The 18,869-nt window shown below is 34.5% G+C and overlaps 1 protein-coding gene and 1 pseudogene across 2 annotated transcripts in view; one reads left to right on the top strand and one right to left on the bottom strand.

Moving 5' to 3' along the window:
- Positions 1–18,869, bottom strand: part of LOC106663729 (slit homolog 3 protein) — a 640,390-nt gene that overhangs the window by 134,956 nt on the left and 486,565 nt on the right. The gene's annotated exons all lie outside the window — the stretch shown is intronic.
- Positions 18,051–18,119, top strand: LOC112127110 (annotated as a pseudogene).

Here is an 18,869-nt window from a genome sequence, read left to right as displayed (position 1 = left end):
AAGAGCTTACATAAAAAGAATAATTGATTGAAAAAAGTAATTTGGTCAATTGAACCACTAAAGCATAAATTTCAAGTAATTTTACTTTGTTTCTAAGGTATTGGTTGAGATGAAAAAGTTAGTGTTCGTGTTCGAATCCCGGTAGTGACATTAACTTTTTATACTCAACCAAAACCTTAGATAATTTATAATTAATTGAAATTTTTGGCTAGGTTAATCTACATCACGTGAAACGTTTTTTATCTGAAAAAATTTATTCGTATTAAATAACAAACATTTTATCGAAAGTAAAATGTTTAAATTTTTTACATACTGGAAGGCTTACACTTTAATATTATCAACCATTTTCGTTAACCTTCAACGTTTTGATCGTTAACCTTACATACATTTAAAAATGATCATAATTTAAACAAACAAAAAATGCTTGCTGTTGTGTCATTTTACACAAAATATATTTAAAAAATGTTTGGGATATGAAACATTTGTAATATTCGCTTTCTCTGTTTTTTCTACGTGACTTAAACACCCATCTTCTCTTTTTTTATCTCTCTCTCACTTACCCTCTCTCTTTGTCACTCTTTCTCTCCTTCTCTTCCTTACCTACGTCATATCTGCTTATTTGCGTGTAAATCTATCTTCTCATTTTCCTGCGTTCCCTTTTTTCTTCTTTAAATTGACCATATTTTTTCTCGCAAGCTATTGTTTTCAGTTTTGCATATTTTCTATTTATCGTTGATAACTTTCGGTTAATGCACGTTGAACTGAAGCCCGTTCTACGTAGTCACCAACGATCCTAGCTATGCGAGGCCTTGCATTGCCACGCATACAAATTAAATCGTTGCCCATTAATGTATGGAAGAACTTCTGATAACACATCTTCGAATTATCGCGTAGCTGTTACGGAGTTTGTGCTACCTTCCATAGGAATGCCTGCGTAATGTGTAACACCACCAGCTCCATAGCTTCTCCGGAGTGAGAATGTTGCCGGGATAAGTTCGTCTCCATACCCTCTGTCGGCCGTCAAAATTATTGAAACAAAATCCTTGCTCATCCGCAAACAAGATTTTTGTCCAATCTTGCACAAAGTAATTGAAGTGCTTTTTTGTGAAAATTAGGCAAGTTCTTTAGTGCATGGTAAGAAGTCCTTGACCAGTGTCAGATGTTCTCGGGCGTATTCCAGCTTCCCAAAGTCGTCGCTTCAGTGCTTAAACTAACATTAACATTTTTAATCGAGTACATTAAATTAAGTCGATTACAAGAACATTATCTGTCTGAGATGTGACACGATAGCGACATGATCCATGCTTTCTCGAGTAATCTCCAGTATCTTGGTAGAGATGGAAGACCCTTCGGACAGTTATTCTACTAATGTTAAATACTCCAGCCACATACGCTTAACTTCTTCCATCTAGAATGCTTTGATTCTAGACTGAATAACGGACCTTTGTTGTGGGCATCTATTCTACTTATTTATTCTTTCTAGTTGCGTTGTTCTTTTGTTTGTGATGCCCAATCCGGGAGGGACCTCGTGGCGGTGGTCTGCTTTTACATAGACCTTGTTGATGATGAACCCATCGATAGACCAGATATATCAAATATTACCAGAATTAACGACGGCGTGCAAATTATAACAACGGGAAATTGCCGTAAATGTGTGGATAGCCCGCCAAAGTAAGACAGGTGGTCACCTGTCTTTCTTAAATTGATTTCCTTTGCCATTCGAGTTTTTTTAGTTATTTTTTTAAAAAAGTCTGAAAATAATTTATACTCTACTGGGCGTGCAATTATTTCTTTGAGATTTGCCTCCGTAATAATCTTGTGCAAGTTTTCTTCCGGACTGTAGGGACATTCACAATCTTTGTGTTAATTCTGTTGTCACCACACATTTCGGTTAAGTCTGTTAGGTCCTGTTAGATCGAGAAAAATGATGGCGTAGACTTGTTAGAATCTATCGTAATCGGCCTGTTAACATTGCTCGTTCTAACAGGACAGGGCCAATGTTAGAGGTTAAGTGGAAGATGTAGTCACATTGCAATCCGTTAGGGCGTAGGTAACCGACATGGCAGCACCGAATGTAACAGCTGTTTTTTTTTGTTTACACGTATTTTTATTCTTAAATCCGAATTAAATAAATCAGACCAATACATTTCTTTGGTTAATTTCTGACCTGTCTTTACACTCTTATCATAACAGATACATCCATATTCTATAACGTTGTAGGCTGTTAGACTTTAGGTTATTAAACGAAGTAGGTTTTCTGAAATTTACTGGTCTCTTTTTGTCCGTTTAGAAATAGTAGTTTAAGATCACCATCAAAAAATTTTTTTTTCAAAGTTCTCGCTACTAAAACGCTTATTTCACCAACGTTTACAATTTTAGTATTGATAACTTCTTATTGGAAATTTCGGATTTGTCCAAAACGTTTTACTTTTGTAGTTATCATTGTTTATTTGAAGCAAGGTCGTGAAATCTTGAAAAATCAGAAAAAGTGAAATAACTCCAAAACTGTTGAGATTCGGACCATAGTTAATGAGGAGATTTTGGTTCCATTTTGAATTTAAAATCTACTGTGAAAGGTTGTAACACGAGTAGCTGAATACCCTCTATATAAATGTGAAATATGAAGTATATAATCTTAATTTGGGTATGAACTCACGGCATATATTGGCATTAATTTTGGTACATGTAAAGCATCAAAATAGATAAAATAAATCTGAAATAAATAAATGTATTGTTTTTAACTTCATGCCGAAAAAACGAAAAGTATTTTTTTCTACATGTCGCCTCAAGGTTGAAGCCTGCAGGGGTTTTGTTCAAGGTTAGTAATCACCTTTATGTTAAATTTTGGCTATCGACCGGTAAATATAAGCAGCAGATTGTGGAACGGCTTCGGGGTCTTAATTAACTTTGATAGCAAAGAACATTAAGGGGTTGGCTGACGCCGTGAGCGGTTAGCGAAATGAGGATTCCTTTGTCTTTGTTGTGTTATGATATCTTGTTCAAACAGTATGTGTTCGCTTAAAGGAAATAAAAATCAAATTGCGCTTTTCACAAGAAAAAACATCAATTCAAACAAAAAATCAAGCATTTTTACATACCTTGTACATATCATGTATTTTGTAGTTATTCGAATGAGTAATTACAAAATCAAACATTTTAATTGGTAGAATTTTTAAAATAATGAAAGAATAGTGTACGCATACATATCTTTTTTAATCGAACGTCCATAGATAACGCGTAAAGTGAATAAAGTGTGAGGTCCAATTTGGGAAAACGGTCTAAAATGATGGGAATCGGCTAGTGGTGATTCTCAAATAAGATGCCGATATAAATTGCCGATTTTTCAAACCTGGCCAGGGCCATTTACAATTCCCAGATCTTTCAGACCATCCTTTTTTCCAAAGTTTAAGACATCCGTAATGCTAAGACGGCCCAAACTAATACCACATCGAATCCGAAAACGTCCAACATCCTTCCAATGTTACATTAATTGTAGTACTTGTCATTGTTAAATTACATCGGGTTGATATGTACAGACTGGAACTTTGAATCGATAAATTAATTTGTGGAAAAAATGGAAGAACATATCACGGGTTCTAGGACGAATATTGGTAACAATTCTTTAAATTCACTAATTTCGTGGTCCGCTTGACCAATTAAATCATTACAATTAATTAAGGTTTTTAGTTGAGATGAAAAACCTTAATTAATTGTATTGGTAACAATCCCTGGATTCCGGGGCACGTTGGGCTACAGGGCAACGAAAATGCAGATCGGGCGGCCAAGAGAGCTGCTGCTAGCCCGCACGACCCGGTTATCCTGATCAGCCCGGAAGATCTGAAAAGAAAAATGAGAAATTTAATCTACAATGAATGGCAGGCCCGCTGGAACGAGATGAATGAAAAATTAGAAGTGCATAAAGAAACGGTGAGGCCATGGCCCGTGGAGAACTTAAAGAAACGAGATAAAACAATACTAACAAGGTTGATGATAGGTCACACCCGTCTCACGCACGGCCATCTCCTGGTGGGGAGAAGATGCAAAAGTTGCCCTCTGTGCGGAGACCTGGTAACGGTAAGACATCTATTTGAAGAATGCAATAGCTTAAGAGTATACCGAGAAAGGTGCGACCTACCCTCCGACCAACGAGCAACTCTAAAACATAATAGTTACCACATAAAGAAATTATTTAGATATCTGAGAGCAGTGAACGCATATCAATTAATTTCTATTCTACCCCCTTAGTAGAACTGGATTTCGTAAGTATGTAGTGGCGAGGATCTTGTAGTGAATGTTGTGAGTTAGAATGTTGTTTTTATCTGTACATAGTGAATGTGTTTAGTGGATGAGCGTATTTATTGGAGTGAATGTATTTATTAGCAAGGATGGAATGTATGTTCAACAGTGTAGATGTGTATAAATGAGGGCGGGTCGTCGTCGGCATGCGCAGCAATATGATGGCTCGCTAAATGTCAGTTTAGGATTAGTATAGGGTGTATGTTGTATGAGTGAGGACGGGTTACTGACGGAATATCGAGTACCTCGGTAACCTGTCAATATGTGTGAAAGTTGTTCTTTTAATTGAGGGAAATTAACAGTTTATAAGGGGGCGGGTGACGAGTAACGAACTCAGTGGGGTACCAAAATACCCTATTCGAAAACGCGAGAATTGTTAAGGTGCGAGGTGCCGGTACTGGCCATAGATGCTGACTGGCGGGAAAAAAAAAATAATAATAAAAAAAAAACAATAATCAATGACCTCTAGTAATAAAAACATAACTTTTACAATAAAGACAACGACAGTATTACAATTTTATCGTCAAGGGAAAATGTGGCCGCAACGGTTTAGTGTGACATGTTGATCACTGTAAGGTAAAAGTTCTGGGTTCGAATCCAGCAGCTTTGTATTCGAACCCGACGTACCTACAAATGGTATTTTTTTTTAACACCGGCCACCAGACGTTTTGTAAAACCTCTTAGTTAAAAAGAAATAGATAAATTATAATAAATAATGTTATGATAAAAAAAATCAAGGAATAAAAAAGTCCAGACAAAGTATTGACCGACAGGAAACTTAAACGATATGGAGCGGTCTGAGCTTTTTCTGAGTCGTGCAAGAAAGGAAAATGAAATTCAATTAAAATATGTACATTTATACAATTGTAATAAAAAAGCTACCACTTTTTAGAACCCGGGAAAGCTGAGAAAACTGAAAAAAGCATTAGGCAGATGAATAGGATAAAAAATATTTAAGGCGAGAAGAATAATTTTCATCAGACAACAATAAGAAGAATACGATCAAGAGGGAAAAGGGAGCGAAGCATGGCCGACCTTCCGTCGGTAATCTTCCAGCAAATATAACATCTATACACTTATAAAATACCAAAATCCAAACAAAAGATCAATAAGTAGGAGAGAGTAAAAAAAGTTATTTTGACAGTGAACCAACGGTTATAAAAAATATTAATAGTAAAGAAAAAAAATGTTAGTCTGAAGGAGGGTTGATATATATAAAACACATATAACTTTTTCTGTAGCATAAAGATTATTTATTTATACACGAGAGGTATCGTACATGAAATAGAAATAATTATTCTGGTCTTAGGCTCTCTTAGGCTAATTTATTTTTTGAAAACACTTACATCCTCTTAACCAACTCACTTTCGCTTTTTCATCGAATATTCCTACTCGACATCATCAGTGGCGGGAAAACCACTACCTGTCACTCCTGGTGCCATAGCATATTTCAATACTTACCGTTCATACTTCTACGGTTCTTCATTAGAGAGAAGTTCACTTTTTAAAAATATTGTTGTGCGAAAGGTGGATAATTCGTTTTAATTTAAAGATGTAAAACGATATTTAGCCTTAAAATGGATTTATTATTGTAAGAATTAATAATTTTATGATAAAAGAGTAAAACAATAATTTAATTGTAAATTTCTGAACCAATAAATAATAATATATAGCTTAGATATTGTTTTATTGTACAAATATTTTTTTATTTGTATACTTGTTTCACATTCCATCTTCGAATCTTGGCGAATTTCAAACAATCTGCTGTACTAAATTAACTTGAACGGTTTGGCTTAATTACGAGCCCATTCGTTAGGATAGGGTTAAATATCTGGACATATTTTCCCGACTTGTTCCAAGTATCGACTCGAACGGAAAATAACAAACTTCTTCAATCACGGAAGTTACATTTCTGAAATTTCATGTGCCGATTTCGTTCAATTTGCTTCGTTGCTAGTTTATGATTTTTTTTAGCGTTAAATGTGATGCATTTGTACATTTTCCAATTTTTGAGTTTGTTCATTTTCCGTCTTTTTTGTATGATGTTATTATTATCACTATTGTTCGTGATGTTTTTCTATTTGGTAATCGCGTAGTTTTTCAGGGAAGGTAGGTAAACCAGGCTGATCGGAAAGGATCAAACTAGTGGTACTTTACTCTGCTGACTGGTACTTAAGGACAACTCACAACCAATAGCCATATCTAAATCATTCCATTTACTTTATATCGTAGTAGTAGCTTCATAGATAGATAGATAGATATAATATTCCAGGGTATGGTATACTGCGCCCTTTAAGAGCTATTGTATCCCCTGTGCTCTGCCTAAAGCACATCGGTGAGTCCTATTTCATCAAGAAACTTGATTAATAGGCCCGGTTTAAGCGGTTGTAGTTCTTCTATGGTCACATTGTACATCCAAAAACGCTTCCTCCTGCGGGCTAGTGTAGCTCCGCAGTTTGTTAGTAAGTGTGTTGGTGTCTCTTCTGCTTCTTTGCAGAATCTACATGTGCCATCTTGGATTATTCCAATTTTCTTTAGATGTCCATTTAATCTACAGTGTCCTGTCAGGAATCCTGTTAGGATTCGCAGTCTATTCCTGTTTCCTTTGATACATTCTATGATTTCTTTCTTGCCAAAATTGGTTAGAAGATTCTTGGATTGTCTATGTCCAATAAGTGAATTCCAAAGTTCGCTCATTTTCTTTTTGTCCTTCTGTCTGAGGTATTCGTTAATAGTGTGTATTCCTATTCCACAGAAGGGTTCGGGTCCTATTAGCGGTGTGGCAGCCCCTTTTCTTGCAAGGGTGTCGCACGGCGTAGCATCGGGTGTGTTTCTCGCTTTAGGCGATGACACTGCGCTCATCGCTGTAAGGTAAAGGCCCCGGGTTCGAATCCAGCGGCCCTGCATTCAAACCCGACTTACTTACAAATGGGCTTTTTTTCAAAAACACGGCACCCAGAGGGTTTAGATAGACCTTGCTATCTTTAAAATAAATTAATCACATAAGTAAAAAATAAATAAATTAAACTTGGAACTAAACAGATGCTGCCAATAAGGAGTGGTAATGCCTTGCATCACCACACTTATATTCCTAAAGTAATCTGACATGTATTTATTTATTTAAATTTATTTTAAAACAATAACGATAAAAGAAACGCAAAGAGTCTTTGCCTCTAAATATTAGAAGTAAATTAGTGTTTTAATTTTTAATGAAACAAGAGTGGTTCATGTTGATTTCTAAATACAACTGAATATTTATAATTCAAAATTTAGATTTAGATTTATATAAACTCAAATTTGCGCATGTAAATAAATATATATATACACACATATACAGCGTTGAGCGTACCTCGTCTTTCAGTCCACTCGGAACCTTTTCTAATTTACAATAAATTGCCGGCGGGTGTTTAGAAGCACCCACCTTAGGTGTTGGCATTCCGGAATCAGACCTCGGTCTTATCCGTCCAGACACCGAGTTGAACTCCAGATGCTGACAACAGCTATGTCAATCAAAATCATTCACTCAGTTAAGTACTCGATATTCCTGCATCCTTTACACCTATTATCCAGGGTGACTGGCCGAAAATTTCAAGAGGTGTTTTTACTCACCATATGCAAAAAAAACTTCCTATAATCCTCTGTACAAATCTCAACGGTAAAGAAGTAATTTCTAGTTTTGTGTGTTTTTTAATTTTTCGGCTTTGATCCACTAAATTGCTTATAAACGTCTGAATTACTAACTGTACAAAAATCTGGTTTGTGCCATCAAAAACGTTAAATTTGCAGTTAGGGGAGCCTTTCAACGACTTCATCAGAGGCTGATAGAAACTAGTTCTTTCACGCGAAGAAAGAGGAAAAACAATCAGTGAATACATATAGATGAGGATTTTTTCATTCTGTTAATCGTGATCCCGAAACCAGTACACGTACATTATGTATAGACCTTGGAGTTTCACAATGGTAAGGTACCTTTCGTCGGGAAGGATTGTGCCTTTATCATTTTACGAGGGTGATGATGAATAAAAAATCAGCTCACTGCTTGTGGTAATTTCGTTCCTAACTTTGCACCATCTTTCTTCGAGTGAAAGAACCAGTTTCCCTCAGCCTCTGATGAAGTGTTGGAAGGGGCGATCTTCTGGAACGTCTCAATGTGGAAAACTAGCTTGGTATTCTCTCCTTGCAGCAGAGGCATTGCCGTGGCAGTAACCGTGCATTAGGAAACAAGGACATAATTTAAATCACCAACCCAAGGAAATTGTCAGCAAACTGATTTAATTGAACATTAAAGAACTGACACGAAACTCAAGAGGCAGGCGGATTGCCTGGAAAAATTGCACGTGCCCCCCTTCATCGACACCAGATTTTTTCAACAAAATGCAAAATTTTGATGCTTTCCAGAAAGGCAATCCAAAAAGATGGGTATAGCGCTGGAAGCTAATTGAATGGAGAACTTTTAAGGGAATTTACAAAGCTCCAGGAGTTTGTAGTTATTAACAGTTACCAATCCAGCATTTTAAAAAAATCTAAATTTCAAGATTTGTTTTTTCTGAATTTTGCATGCAGAATTTTTCATCAATTCTGCAATGCAAAAAGGTTTCCTTACAGCAAATTTAACGTTCTTTCAGTGGCTGGCATAAACCAAATTTTTCTAGTCACTAATTCTGAAGTTTATAAGCAATTTAGTGGACCTAAGTCGAAAAATTAAAAAACACAAAACTTGAAATTACTTCTTCATGGTGAGATTTGGACAGGGGTTTATAGGAAGTTTTTTGTTACATTAGCGAGTAGAAATGCCTACTGCAATTTTCGTCATTTATAGCCATTCACCCTAATAAATACTTTCACTCTCAACAAATGCCAGGGACACAAAACTATGAGTATGTATAGAGTAAAACAACTCTAGTTCTTCTTAGATATGGAGCAAGCGACGCAGATAATAATTCTAAAATAATAATACATAAATAAAAATATTAAAAAAAGTATAAAGCAATTTTTTGGAAATCGTTTTTTTCCTTTCTTTTTTTTCAATTCTGAAATTGAAGATTAGCCCACAGACGGATGTATAATTTATATTTCTGTTTGAATAAGTTTACAATAGAAATGAAAAATTGTACCAAGGTTTTTATGCGCATAAATTATTTACGGGCTATTACTTTTCAAAATCAAGGGCGAAAATTTACTTTCCAGGCATGAATAAAATATTTACTTTGGACGAAAGGGGGAAAAATTTGGTTTATTTTATGATATTTTCGGTCTTCTTTCGGCAATCAAATAATAGGAAAACATCCGTTCGTCGTTGGCCGAAGTGACCCGCAATGTTGAAAACACGCCATTGCAAAATGCCAGCCGAATAAATTAATCAGTATTTTCATTTGAACGACGAAACCAATCCAATGCGGTGGAGAGTTGTGAAGCACTTCTGTACATTAAATGTATCATGTCGTAATAATAAAAGCTACGAGACATACTTGAAACACTGTTTTTCTTAATTGAATCATCTGTTAATAAGGTCTTCTCTTTGGCCTAATAATATAATAAATAATAATAATGAATTCGCATTGTTAAAAAAAAATTCCTCCAATAAGTCCTCAGAAAACGGCAAACAATATCTTTTTAATTATTTTATCAGCTTATGCTTAATTATATAAATACTCAATTAATTACGCATAATTTTTTCGAAATGAAAAATTTGTGCCCGGCGAGTTTCGAACCCATGACTTTCGGCTAAATACGCGGATGCTCTTCCACTAGAGCTAACATGACTTCGCTCGCCCATGCCACAAACTTCTCATTTCGACTCTCCGTTTTATTCCAATTATAATCGCACATTTTTCAAATGTCGTGTAATCAGCATTCGATTCTCGGCAACAAATGAAATGGCCATGTGAACTTTAGTGAAGATATACTTCGTTTTACTTATTAAATCCATTGAACTTCGTGGCCCGATTAACCAAATAACTTCTTTCAATTAATTACTCTTTACATAAGGTATTGGTTGAAATGAACAAGTTAGTGTCACGAACGGGATTCGAACCCACGACCCTCGGCTAAATACGCCGCTGCTCTACCTCTTGAGCTATCGTCACCTGGATCCACTGGGACACCAATCGAAACCTGATTAAACCACAGTTGAAAAATGGCAAAAAGGAGGGATAATTCGAAAGATGGGTTGCGATGCTAGTGTCTGAGTGGATCAAAGTCACGATAGCTCATGTGGTTGAGCAGCGGCGTATTTGGCCGAAAGTCGTAGGTTCGAATCCCGCCTGTGACACAAATTTTTTATTTCGAAAAAATCGTGCATAATTAATTGAAACCTGATACCTTTCATCAGAGCCTCAGTATTACATCAGAAAGTTTATATAACCGAAAGGTAGAATATTCAATTTGAAAAATACGAAGATAACAAGATGACGGTAGATAATCAAAAAGAGTGAAACACTTTCTTTCCGTTTTTTTTTTCATCTTTTACAGTCGCAGTTACATTATGTCGAAGCTCGTCGGCTTTAATGATTGAAGTAATTCAAGGCGTTGAAATTATCGCCTTCCACGACAAAGGACAATAGGCTTGAATACTTGAAAATAAAGGGAGTGATGTAACACAATAGGAAGAGTTATGAACAGAAATCCTCAGAGTCAAGGGTTCGAATATAATTAACAGAAAAGGGCAACTGAACAATTAAAAATCACTTCTCCTTCTCATAATCTCGCAATTAATGGGAGAAGTCTCAAGAAAAGGTCGGAGCCCGTCAGAGACAGTTTGTCACAGGATGTAGCATTAATTTCAGAAAGTTCTGTGAGTGATTTCCCCTTCTTTTCTACATAGAATATTTATTAAATCATTTTACGGTAATTGTTTGGTTTTCAACAAAACAACATTTTGTACACTCATGTATCTTTAAAGGTTTTACCTTATAATACGCCATTCAATAGATTCACCAAAAAAGTTATTTTGCTATTTAAAGCATAATAAAAAATTTAAAAGCTAATTAAAAATTCTTGTAAGTATTTCACGTATGATATTTTCACCAAACGATCCTATATGTTATAAACTAAATATGTACAATTTATTATTCGGAGATCGTGAGATGCGGTCTGGTGTGACGTAAGTTTTAGAAAAACATTTTCTTTATGGTGGCAACGTTTCGATCCTTACTGAAGCCATCTTTAGGGCTCAAAGTGTTTGTTTTCTGCGTAATTGTGTCATTCTTGTATGTCATGTTGAGAGTGCAGTGAAAAGTAATCATTAACTAACGGTAACTTAACACCACACATATTTTTCAAATATTTTTACCCTCTCAGGGCACTCTCAATATGACAGATAGAAATGACACATTTAGACGGAAAACAATCACTTTGAGCCCTGAAGATGATCTCAATAAAGATCGAAACGTTGGCACGATAAAGAAAATGTTTTTCTAAAAACCTACGTCACATCAGACCGCATCTCACGATCTCCAATAATCATTGACTAACGGTCACTAAACACCACACATTTTTACAATTTATATTAAAAATTAGGGATAAGACCAATTTGAAGAAAAACACTCAGTTTATTTTGAAAAGATTAGCCATTGTATTTTACTCCAAAAGTTGAATGCAATGGCCATTTACTGAATTGGGAAAGCAGTTACTTAAATAATAGGATCCAATATGTTATCATTAATGATACCCCATCCAATCCCATTGTGGTCACATCTGGTCTTCCGCAAGGAGGATATATATCATCTATTTTATTTAATATATTTATAAATGACATTAAATCATGTTTTAAAAATTGTAAATTTAAACTATTTCCAGATGACCTGAAATTTTACAGAATCATAGATTGTACAACCGACTGTGATATTATCCAAACAAAATTAAATAACTTATTGACGTGGTTAGAAAGGTAGAAACTGCCCAGGTCTTAATATTAAAAAATGTAATTTAATACGATTCCAGCGTATTCGATGCCCTCTAATCTGTGATTATAAAATCTGTGATATTAAACTTTCTTCACCAGACTTCATAAAGGATTTAGGAGTAATTTTTGATTTTAAGTTAACGTTCCTCGAACATGTAGAATATATAAAAAAACAAAAGCCTAAAAATGCTAGGTTTCGTTAAGCGTAATGTAACTAACATTAATGTCATTAAAAATCTGTATTTCGCTTTGGTCAGGTCGCACTTAGAGAATAACTCACCTGTTTGGTCACCCTACTACAGTAATCATTATATATATTAGAAAAAGTGTAAAACAAATTTTTAAGATTCTGTGGGCTCAAACTACAAATACGTCTTGACCAGATGTCCAAACCATTCAACTGAGATCCGAATTAGGTATAAATTCACTAGAATCTAGCCGATCAATCACTGCTGCTCTAATATTGTTCAAATCAATTAACAATTCATTAGATTTCGTGGTCCGACCGATCAAATAACATCTTTCAATTAATTAATCATTATGTAACGTATTGGTTGAGATAAAAAGTCACTGTCACGAGCGGTATTCGAACCCACGGCTAAATACGCCGTTGCTCTACCACTTGAGACTTCGTGACTTCGATTTACTCGGACACCAACTCACCATGTCAACCTACAACCTTTCGAATTTTCTCTCCTTTTTGCCATTTTTCAAAATTTAATGTCATGTAATCTATTTGATTTTCGGCAACAAATGAAATGGATTCGTAAATTTGAATATAATTTGAATAAATTGATTTGATATGAAATATATAAATTTGAAAAATGCCTAAACGGTGGGAAAATTCGAAAGGTTGTATTGGCTCAAGTGGTAGAGAGGTATTTAGAACCCCGCTCGTGATACTGACTTTTTTATCTCAACAAATACCTTACGTAATGATTAAATAATTAACAATACAATTAAATTTCCCCCTCTACTAGAAAAAATAAAATTTCATGTACCTGCTTATAGAAATAGATAAACAGAGTTGTTTTATATAGCACACCATAAAAACAATTATATGAAAAATGATCCCCTGGAAAGGACGTATAAAATACTAAACTGTGCAAACGACCAACAAGATATATTTTACCAGTCACAAAACTGTTATAAAAAAGAATTATTGTCAATTCTATATCACTGAAGGAAATCGTGTATATATTCAGATCTGATTATTCTATTTATAAATGTATTTGTTGTATTTGTACATGCCTCTATTATGTGGTTTGTAATGTATGCATACGGCGTAAATTTAAATATTTTCCGTAAGATATTATTCTTAGAGCTTTCAAAAATTCACTCTTCATCAGGTCTTTGAACCTGTTGTCAACAATACTTTTAACACATACGTAGTTACGGGAATACGTAATAATTTCAAATATAGACGAAGGAACTGAGTATTTACTTTCGAATTGGCCTCATCTCATTTGATGAGTTTTAACATAAAATTGTAATATTGAAGGCTAATATCGATTATATCAAATATAACGCTTAAAATTTTATTTTCACCACCAGGTAGGTAATTTTGCAATGCCAAGTAAGTTAGGATGTGGAAAAAATCATGATTTTATACAATGCTAGAAAATTTAAGTTGAAAAAAAAAAGAATTTATACAATGCTAGATATTGCTTTTAATTATATAAACATTAATTGTAATTTTCTAGTATTGTATAAATTCATTTTTTTCATCTAAAATTTTCTAGCAATGTATAAATTTATTTTTTTCACATCCCACATGTATTTGCAAAATTTAAACACTGTTTATAAGTCCCAGGCCCTGAAGATGATCTCAATAAAGATCAAAACCATTGCAGTTCGTGGTCCGATTGACCAATTAACATTTTTCGATTAATTAATATTTATGGAAGGTATTGGTTGAAATAAAAAAGTAAAAAAAAGCAAGCGGGCTTCGAACCCACGACCATGGCTCAACACGCCGCTTCTCTAACCACTTGAGCTATCGTGACTTCGATCCACTCAGGCCCCCAACTCCCCATTTCAACCTACCTCTCGTATTTTCTCTCCTTTTTTCCATTTTTCAAATGTCGTGTAATCTATTTGATTCTCGGCGACAAATGAAATGGCCACGGAGAGCTTTCGTGAAGATATACTTCAGTTTAATTATTAAATCCATTGCAGTTCGTGGTCCGATTGACCAATTAACATTTTTCAATTAACTAATATTTATGGATGAGATAAAAAATACCTTAAGTATTATTTAAGGCTTTTTGTATAATAAATAATTTGATCCAGTCGGTAGCGAATTGATGTGTTTTTCTTTCCTATCAAAAAGAGTCCTAGGTTTGATTTTATTACGTGCCGACTCCTTCCCTACATACCAAGAAAAGCCTTTGATATCTCACATATTTTACTTCGTCCTGCCATCAACTATTCCCCTGCTGTTTGAAAATTTCTACTATCGTTCTTCTCCATAAAATATGCAAACCTGTCATTCTTCTTTAATCTTACCAACCAGATAATTTCTCTCCTGTAGTGGGGAAGAATGTCGAAAAGCTTCAATTAAAACGCGTGTAACATATCAATTAATCACGAAAAATTATTCCAAGATCGGTTTGGATTCAGGTCCATGTACTTCACAATCCATCAATTTCATCGTGTTGCGGACGTAATTTCATCCTGGGTTATCTGTATGAGTACGCCTGATATCGCTCCATTCTTCGACAAGGTTTGTACTGAGTCTCCAGTAGAACCTGTTAAGCATCTTCTTACCACTTACTGCCTAATCGTACCCTTTTGACCTGACATGGATAGCCCTTACCTAGCTGGTATCATCTTGTACTTCTTCTTTACACGATTGGACATTTCTATTCACTTTTCATGACGATGCACAAATCCTTCACGTAGTGGTACCGTCACCGCATGCAGAAACCTTCAAAGCCATTTACAGTACGTTGACTTACACTATCGTTAAAAAAGTAGGAAAAAAACGCGAGATAAATCCAAATAATTAACTTCACACTAGACGTTTATTATCGATGAAAGATTCTTAGGCTTACGTTATCAAACTTCGGAAGCCAACCAAGCATTCTAACACATCTAGAAATTCCATCAAAAGCACCGTGAATACCAAGGGAAAAATAGTTAACAAACTATTTAAGGTATAAACAAAAGTGTAAAACAAAAGAAAAATAGTTAACCCTCTTTTCGGTGTATCGAATCTCACCCTGCACAGAGACATTAACATTCTCTTTGTTCCAGTTCCAACGGAAGACAATTACAAAAAAAAACATTAATCCCTTTCCACACATCACAATGATCCGCCAGCTCTGTTCAACTATCATACCAGATAATCCGTCCCTTCGACTGAAACGACGATGCCTACGGATAGAATTAAAGAGAGATTATTTGTTCATTAGGAGGCTCACTACTGGGTGAGTTAGGTATTAGTAAGCTATCAAAAAATACGACAATTTTTCTAATAGTTTGTAACTGTTTAGGACGCCAAGTCTTATATAATTTGAGCCTTAGTCGTGATATCCTTGACCATCTATGGCCTAGGTGAACAATGTAATTTATTGTTTTAAAGTAAAATTTCTAAACCTTTTAACCGTTTAGTTCACCGTCTTCATTTTTAATTTTTTTCCTCTTTTTTAATTATATTTACTAATTTCGTGGTCCGCTTGACCAATTAATATATTACAATTAATTAAGTTTTTTAGTTGAGATAAAAAAGTCGAAGCACGAACGGGATTCGAAAAATGGCAAAAAGGAGGGAAAATTCAAAAGGTGCGGTTGAGATGGGAAGTTGTCTGAGTGGATCGAGGTCACGATATCTCAAGTGGTTCAGCAGCGGCGTATCAGGCTCGTGGGTTCGAATCACGCTCGTGCCATTGACTTTTTTATCTCAACTAAAAACCTTAATTAATTGTTTTTTAATTATGTTGAAGTATTCTTAATTATTAATTAAATTATCTTTGTAACTCTATTTCCCTCACGAGAACGATCGGAAGTAACTTTAATCTTACAAATTAGAAATGCGTCGTGTTTAGTGACCGTTGATTAATGATTATTTCGAGATCGTGAGAAGCGGTCTGGGGTAGGTTTTAGAAAAAACATTTTCTTTATCGTGCCGACGTTTCGATCTTTATTGAGACCATCATCAGGGCCTGGGTTTAAAACATTGTTTACACGTAGGATGGGAAAAAAATGAATTCATACAATGCTAGAAATTTTAGATTCAATCAATGTATTTGTATTCTCTCAAAGTGTTTGTTTTCTCTGTAGATGTGTCATTACTGAGTGTCGTGTTGAGAGAGCCAGTGAGATATTGATGTTTTGTGTCTGAATGTTCTTAATGTGGGGAAGGAAGTCGAGATAGAAAGACATTTGGATAGAATCTAAAAAACTTTTGAGCATTGTATAAATTCATTTTTTTAATTTAAAGTTTTCTAGCATTGTATAAATTCATTTTTTAATCTAAACTTTCTAGCATTGTATAAATTCATTTTTTAACATCATACATGTATTTGTAAAACTTAAACAATATTTATAAATCCCAGGCCCTGAAGATGATCTCAATAAAGATCGAAACGTTGGCACGATAAATAAATTTTTTTCTAAAACCTACGTCATACCAGACCCCATCTAACTATCTTCGAACAATCATTTCTAAAAAGTTACGTTTATGTTTGTTTTGTTCTGTATGTAATATTTTTGGATTTTTGAAGTCGAAACATTTCTAAGAAATTACGTTTATGTTTGTTTTGTTCTGTATGTAATATTTTTGGATTGTTGAGGTCGAAATTTTGTTGGTGTTTAAAATGGTGGGTAGCCAGTGCAGTAGGATTTTGTTTGAGTTTTTGCAATCAGATACCGTTGTAAGTTGCCGGACAATTTAAACCATTTATTTTGTAAATTACGTCAGATTTATTTGTTACCGGTGTGGGATCTTTAATTTTGTAAAAAAAGCGTGCGAGTTGTTTTATAGTTATCTTCTGATAACTTTAAAATAGCTTTCAAAAACAAAAACAAACCCTTTGAGAATATTACATTCATTGAATCTAAAATTTCCAGCATTGTATAAATTCACTTTTTTCAAATCCTACATGTATTTGTAAAATTTAAACAATATTTATAAATCCCTGGCCCTGAAGATGATCTCAATAAATATCGAAACGTTGGCACGATAAAGAAAATGTTTTTATAAAACCTACGTCACACCAGACCGCATCTCACCATCTCCAAATAGTCTTACTTACTAGAGAGCAAACGTCGAGGATTTTTCGATGAGTTACAATAGCTATTCGCCGTCTTCAGTGCAGCATAATGAAAAATGATCGGAAACGGCCAAATGCTTCAATAAGTAAGACTTCCTTTTTATTTTGTTTATACTATATTTAATGTATTAATGCTTATTTAAGTAAAATAGATTTATTATTCAACAACCCTACATATGTTTTGTGTGTGCATACACGGCGAAGCCGCCGCAATATTAGGATAAATACCCTGTTTAAATTATACAGGTTGTATGGTACAATAAATGAGTCATTAACGGGTAAAACTGATTTATTCGTTTATGACAGTTTTGCAGGTAATATGACTTTGAGAACAATAGAAGGCGTGATACGCATTATTCTATCTTTAGCATATTGTATTTAATCATTTAATTTATATTTCATATGCTGTTTTCATATATTCAATGAAACTGTTTTTGATGATACTAGGTCGATAAAACAAGAATACTTTGCTTTTATAGCCTTTATCAACAACCTAAGTTTTTATGGCATTATAAATGAGAAAAATATGGAGGAAATCCTCAAAAACACCCTAAATCCATGTATTATATATATATATCGCTTCTCGGCCTTTTGGCTAAGATCAAAGTGTAGTATTATTATTATTATTATTATTATTATTATTATTATTATTATTATTATTATTATTATTTGGCTTTGATTTATGTACGGAAGCGATGTTTATACCGTTGTATTAGTTCTGAACCCCAGTTTTGAAATTTTCTTTAAAAAATGGCTGGCCTATTTCATACAAAGAAAGACAAAAATCGGACATTTGTATTATATTTGTTTATTTTCCATAATAACTAGGTATAACGATTTTTCCCCCAGAGCCAATTGCCGAGTGAGTTAATTGGTTTCATTTATTATTAAGTTTTTTTAAAGCATGATCTGAAGGTTATAAAGTCTCGATCGAAGACAAGTTAGTGGTTGTGATGCTAGATTTTTCTTTTTTGACGAGGGTATTTCAACTACGAAGTTATTTGAACCCTCGGGGTGCCGGTGTTTTTAAAAAAAAAAACTATTTTAAGCAGTATAAAAAAGCGTTGTAGATTTGATGAGCATAAAGTAAATGGAGTGATTTAGATATGGCTATTGGTAGTGAGTTGTCCTTATGTACCAGTATGCGGGGTAAAGTACCCGTAGTTTGATCCTTTCCGATCATCCTTGTTTGCCTATCTTAGCTGATTAAACTACCCGAGTACCTAACAGAAAACCATCAAGTCAAAAAGAGCCCATTTGTAAGTATGTCGTGTTCGAATGCATGGCCGCTGGATTCGAACACGGGACCTTTACCGTACAGTGCCGAGCGCCTAGTCAACGCCTAAACCGTTGCGGCCACCGACGCCACAGGTATAAAGATTAAAAGTTGACTT

Source organism: Cimex lectularius, unplaced genomic scaffold (assembly GCF_000648675.2).
Source record: "Cimex lectularius strain Harlan isolate CLEC.00 unplaced genomic scaffold, Clec_2.1 scaffold116, whole genome shotgun sequence".
NCBI lineage: Eukaryota > Metazoa > Arthropoda > Insecta > Hemiptera > Cimicidae > Cimex > Cimex lectularius.
This window is presented reverse-complemented; position numbering and strand designations above follow the sequence as displayed.